This window comes from Aotus nancymaae, unplaced genomic scaffold (assembly GCF_030222135.1).
Source record: "Aotus nancymaae isolate 86718 unplaced genomic scaffold, 86718_ANA_hifiasm-v0.15.2.pri h1tg000008l, whole genome shotgun sequence".
NCBI classification, from domain to species: domain Eukaryota; kingdom Metazoa; phylum Chordata; class Mammalia; order Primates; family Aotidae; genus Aotus; species Aotus nancymaae.
Genome location: NW_026988419.1, coordinates 41657421 through 41663987, shown reverse-complemented (window position 1 = coordinate 41663987; position 6567 = coordinate 41657421). Strand labels below are relative to the sequence as shown.

At 41.1% G+C, this 6567-nt stretch overlaps 1 pseudogene; it reads right to left on the bottom strand.

Moving 5' to 3' along the window:
- Positions 1-2798: 2798 nt before the first annotated feature.
- On the bottom strand, positions 2799-3342 carry LOC135273617 (large ribosomal subunit protein uL22-like; annotated as a pseudogene).
- Between the last annotated feature and the right edge of the window lie 3225 nt (positions 3343-6567).

The window sequence follows — 6567 nt, the reverse complement described above, 5'->3', positions numbered from 1 at the left end:
TCATTCTCTCTCACCTCTTTTTTCTTCCTTCTCTCACATACTTACCCCCTCACATACACACAAGTATACACATAATTCTGAACCTTGATTACTTGATTAAAGTGGTATCTGTCTGGTTCTTCAGTGTTGTTATTTTTTCTCCTTTTATAATTTTTTTTTTTTTAGAGAGTCTCATTCTGTTGCCCAGGCTGGGGTTCAGTGGCATGATCTTAGTTCACTGAAACCTCCAGCTCTCAGGTTCAAGGGATTCTCCTCCCTCAGCCTCCTGAGTAGCTGGGATTATAAGCACACATCACCACACCCAGCTAATTTTTTGTATTTTTAGTAGAGACAGGGTTTTGTCATATTGGCCAGGCTGGTCTTGAACTACTGACCTCAGGTGATCCACCTGCTTCAGCCTCCCAAAGTGCTGGGATTACTGGGGTAAGCCACTATCCCTTTATAATTAATAGTTTGTGAGAATATGCTTAAAGATTATATAAATATGCTATTTCTCATGAAATATTCAACCACTAACTTTAGCTTCTATTGATGACTTTCAAATTCCAGTATCTCTTCTATATTTGTCAGTGGCTATTATTCTGTACAGAAGAGCTTTCCTTTCTCTCCCATTTATTTATGTGTTGCATATTTATTTATATCCATATGAACTTAGTCACTCATCTTATTCAGTATGTTGTATTCTTTTACATTTTCCAATGCATTTTGATGCTGTCTTGAGCCAGATTTGGCTAGTGGTAGTCTTTTTAAACTGACTCTTATGTCCTTTTGCTATGTTCCCATTTATCTTGGAGCTCTTCCTTACTTTCTGGGATGATGTTCCAGGCTCATTTTGTCTTTTTCCTTCCCCAGCCTTGGAATCAGCTACTTCTGCAAAGAGTCCTGGTTCCTTCAACTAACGAATGGTATTTGGAAACAAGGCTATGAGCTTTTTGTGTGCTCATTATTACAGGAGCAATTGCTTCTAGGCCTTTTCAGTAGGCATAAATTAGAAAACATCTATCTATTTATCTTTCATGTAATCTATCATCTATCTACCTTTATTGTGTACTTATCTACCTATCTTTAAAACATAAGTTTATACAGATACTCCCAGTTCTAATTCGATGTTGCAGGAGCCATTCAAGTCTTCCCATGGTTCAGATTTGAAACTGCCTTCTCCAACAGTGAGAAACGTGGCTCCCACCATCCTTTATATACATAAATGAATACATATATATATATATGTTCATTTGCTCACATGTAAAATAATTTCAGAACTGCTAACTCACATACCTGCAAAAAGCATATGTGCTTGCTAGGATTCAATAATTTTTATGGCTGTTTTTAAAGGTAATCTCATTTTATATACAGTGAAATTAAGTGGTCTTAATTTTACAATTTAATAAGTTCTGATAAATGTATATATTATCAACCAATTCAAGATGTAGAATATTTTTATCACCCCAGAAAGTTCCCAATGACCCTGATATGGTTTGGCTGTCTCCCCACCCAAATCTCATCTTGAATTGTAGCTCCCATAATCCCCACATGTCATGAGAGGGACCCAGTAGGAGGTAATTGAATCATGGGGTGGGGTTTTCCTTTTCTCTTCTCTTGATAGTGAATAAGTCTCACAAGATCTGGTGGTTTTATAAAGGGCAATTTCCCCCCTACACACTTACCTGCTGCCATGTAAAATGTGACTTTGCCCCTCCTTCACCTTCCACCATGATTGTGAGGGCTCCCTACGTGTGGAACTGTGAGTCCATTTAACCTCTTTTTTCTTTATTAATTACCCAGTCTTCACAGCAGTATGAAAATGAATACAGACTCCTTTTAGTCAATGCTCACCTTTCCCATAAGCAACTGCGCTGAAGTCTATCATTGTAAGTTAGTTGACCTGTTCTTGAATATCAAAAAATGGAATCATGAAGCATGTATCCTTCTGTATCTGTTTTTTTGTTGTTCAGCATCTTATTTTTGTGATACATCCATGTTGTTGCATGTATAAGTAGTTTATTTTAGAAAGTTATTCTATAACTAGGAAAGTATAGGGTAGAGGTAGGTTTAACTTTTAAAAAGCTGTCAGTTTTTCCCAAGTTTTTGTACCTGTTTTCATTCCCATAGTCATGTATGAGAATTCCAATTGTTCTTTGTTGCCAACAGTTACCTTTACCCATTTTATTTTATTTTATTTTATTTTTAGACAGATTCTCACTCTGTCACCCAGGCTGGAGCACAATGGTGCAATCTCAGCTCACTGCAACCTCTGCCTCCAGGTTCAAGCAATTCTCTTGCCTCTACCACCAGAGTAGCTGGGATTACAGGTGCCCACCACCATGCCTGGCTAATGTTTTTGTATTTATAGTAGAGATGGGGTTTTGCTATTTTGGCCTGGCTGGTCTTGAACTCGTGATCTCAGGTGATCCACCCACCTTCACCTCCCAAAGTGCTGGGGTTAAGGCGTGAGCCACTGCGCCCAGCCCTTAAGTCATTTTAGTGGTTTAGCTTTAGTGGGATGTGTGTCTTGTTGTGGTTTAAATAAGTATAGCTCTGATGACAAATGCTGCTGATCATCTTTTCATGTGCTTGTTTGGCCATTGGTATTGGTATATTTTTATGATGGTCTGTTCAGATATTATGCTCACTATTTTTACTATTGTGCTATTATTATTGATCTAGAGGCACTTCTATAGATTCTGGATACAAGTCCTTTGTTGGATGTATGTATTGCAAATATTTTCTCTTTGATAGCTTGCCTTTTTCTTTCTTTCTTTTTTTTTTTACTTTTAGTTGCATTTATTTTCATGCTGAATTTACTTCCATGCCGTAAGTTTTTGTTTCTTCAGTTTCTTCTGGGATATCTTCTTCTTCTGGGCAACCTCCTCTTCTGGTTTAGGAACGATCTGTTCCTTTTCAGTAAGGATCATCTCAGTGTAGCAGGGAGAACTCACATATGGGTAAATCCGATCATGAGCTCTTGCGAATCTTGGGTGCTTTGTTTACTTGGATATGCTCAATGACCAGAGAATCTACATCTAAACCCTTAAGTTCAGCATTAGTGTCTGCATTTTTAAGCATGTGCAGCAAAAATGCAGCACTCTTTTTGGACCACCGACCTTGTGTCCAGCCCCACTGCTTGGCCTGGGCACACCTAACAACTCCACCATTGTAACGTCGGAATGGTACACACTGTTTCTGTAAAGTGACATCTTTCAGATACTTCGTGGCTTTTCGTATATGCATACCCTTGACGGCCTGGGCAGTTTCACATGTGTTCTTAAAGTGAACACGAAGATTGGAACCTCTTGATTTAAATGACTTTGTGGGGTTCTTGGGATCAAGTGAATAGCGAACCATTTTCAGAGATTAAGGCTAGACACTGGACCTCCCTAGTCGGCACCAACCACCGGCAGCCCGCACCTGCCCCTACCAGTGTAGGGGCCCGGTCGTCCTCACTCACACCCATCACGTTCCTCTGCAAACCCCAGAGGCCTACAGGCTGGGCTTCCAAAGTCGGCGCTCAGCCACGCCCCCACGCCCCCACGCCCCCACGCCCCCACGCCCCCACGCCCCCACGCCCCCACGCCCCCACGCCCCCACGCCCCCACGCCCCCACGCCCCCACGCCCCCACGCCCCCACGCCCCCACGCCCCCACGCCCCCACGCCCCCACGCCCCCACGCCCCCACGCCCCCACGCCCCGCATAAGAAACCATCCCCACCAGGCGAGGATTTAGTAGCCCTGGGAGTTCTCCTAGGGGAGCCTGGAGGCTGCCGCCCCCGAGACCAGGATGGCGGCGATGGCAGGAGGATTGAGCACTTGGAGCAACACAGGAGCGCCTTTTTATTTTCTCAATGCTATTTTTTGGTGAGAAGTTTTTTAACTTTAATGAAATTCAATTTATCAGTTTTTCTTTTTATATTTATTGCATTTTATATCCTAAGATACCTACTCTAAGTTGGCAAAGATATTTCGTTTTTTTTCTAAAAATTTTCTAGCATTAACCCTTACGTGTAGTTCTATAATTCATTTCAAATTAATTTTTGTGTGGTATAAAGTAGAAGTTTATACCACATAAACTTATAAACCATATAAACTTATACCAAAAAATTAATTTTTTTCTGTATATTTATTCAATTGTACCAGCACCATGTGTTAAAAAGACTTTTCTTTTTCCATTAAATTGGTATATTGGTGCCCACGTCAAAAATTGATCCACCCTATTTGGTTGATTTCTGGATTCTCTATTCTGTTCCATTCCATATTTATCTTAGGGTAATATCATACTTGCTTGATTCTTTTAGAGTTAGATTGGAAATTAGATTGTGTGTGTCGTCTATCTTTGCTTGTATCTTTAAAGATTATTTTGGCTCTTCTAGGTCTTTCACATTTCCTATACATTTTATAATCAACTTACCTGTTTCTAGAAAACAATCTAGTGGGCTTTTGACTGGAATTGCATTTAAATCTATGGATCAATTTAGGTATTATATTAGGTGAGGTCCCCAGGAAACAGACTCAGAGACTGATATTTACAACCAGGCAGTTTATTACCTAGTGCTTTTATGAACAATACCTGTGAGGCCGGGGGAAAAGAAGGATTAGGCAGAGAGGGAAGTTGAACTACAAACACAGTTGCAACAAGGGCTTCAACCCATTCTATAGGGAGCTCTGAAGCTGAGATGGCCCTTCAGAGTTGTTCCACCTTAAGAAAAGGGGCTATGACTTTATTTCTGCATGCACCAATCATTGAAAGAAGCCTGTCCCCTTGATAGAACATAATCTAGGGAAAAGGTTCTTTTCAGCCAAGAGCAATTCCCAGAAAGGGACTCAGCTGAGGACCATCAGTGGCCAACACTCCAAGCAGCTGAGGAAATGCCTCAGTTCTGAAGAGGAAATCCCGGAGGTGCAGCACATTTTATATTGCAAGAGAATGATGGGCAAGGGAAATCACAACTTAGTTTTGAGTTTTCCAAGCTGTCAACATGGTATATTTCTCCATTTACTTAGGTTTTCAATTTCTCCCTGGCATGTTTTGTAGTTTTTGGTGTAGAAATCTTGCATGTTTCTTTTTTAAAGAATTCTTTCTGGCTGGGTGTGGTGGATCATGCCTGTAATCCCAGTACTTTGGGAGGCCAAGGTGGGTGGATCACTGGAGGTCAGGAATTCAAGACCAGCCTGGCCAACATGGTGAAACCTCATCTCTACTAAAAATACAAAAATTAGCCAGACATCGTGGTGCGTGCCTATAGCTCCAGCTACTCAGGAGGCCGAGGCAGGAGAATTGCTTGAGCCAGGGAGGCAGAGGTTGCAGAGGGTTGAGACCATGCCACAGCACTCCAGCCTGAGTGACAGAGTGAGATGCCATCTAAAAACAAACAAAAAACAGAATAAAAACTAATGGTTTTATAGCTTTTGAGGATATTCTAAGTGGAATTCTTAAAATTCTATTTTTTCAGTTATTTGCAACTGGTATACAGATATACAATTAATTTTTGTATATTTATCCCGTAACCTTGTAAAATTTACATATTAATGATCATAGTTGCTGGGTGAATTTTCTACTGTTACAAAACAAGTAACTACAAAATTAATAGCTTATAACTGTGTTTTAGCTTATGGTTTCCATGGTTCAGCCTTCTTGGCATGGCTTACCTGAGCCCTCTGCTCAGGGTCTCACAGGTTGCACTCAAGATGTCAACTGAGCAAGAAAACAGAGGCCCCAGTCCTACAACCACAGGGACTGAATTCTGTCAGCACCAGCCTAAGTTCAGAAGAGGACCCTGAGCTTCAGAGAGAAACACAGCTCAGATGACACTAAGCTAATTTTGGGGTTATTTGTTTTACAACAGTAGAAAATTCACACAGCAACTATAATAATTAATATGTAAATTTTGCAAGGTTACAGGATACAGTCAAGGATACTGGCCTTGTTCGCTTTTAATAACTTACTTCTAGTTGATCTTAAAACTCCCACTGGCAAGCCAAACAATACATAACTCCCATTAGCTTCCTCATCAATAACATCTCTCACTGTGGGTCACTATAGCAACAGGTGCATAAAGTTGTTTTTCAGAAACTAGGGAACAGTTCTTCTCGGTTCAACCTGGTTGAGACCACTGACCGTTCCACTTTGGGTCTGTACAGGTGACCGAAGAGTGACATTTTGACGTCAGAGAGCCAAAACCCATCCTCAGATCATGCTGACACCACCATTTTATGAACATGCATCATATGAAGAGCCATGTAGCTCAATTAGACTTGCACAGAAAATCATCTTTCCTACCCACCAATCACCTTTCCCCATACCTTGGATCGCCTTGCTCCTCCATCCCATAAATATCCCTGAAACCCCATCTTCGGGGAGGCTGACTTGTGACTTGTTCTCCTGCTTCCTCACTTGGCTGCCTTGGGAATAAACTCTTTAATTTTTTGCAAAATCTATCCTCAGAACGATTGGCTTGCTGTGCACAGACCCAATGAGTTTGGCTCAATAATACTTCCATGGGGCCTTATCGGCCTCTTACAAGATGGTTTATTACTTCAAGGTGAGCAGGAGAATCACTCCCTCCAGTCTGCTGA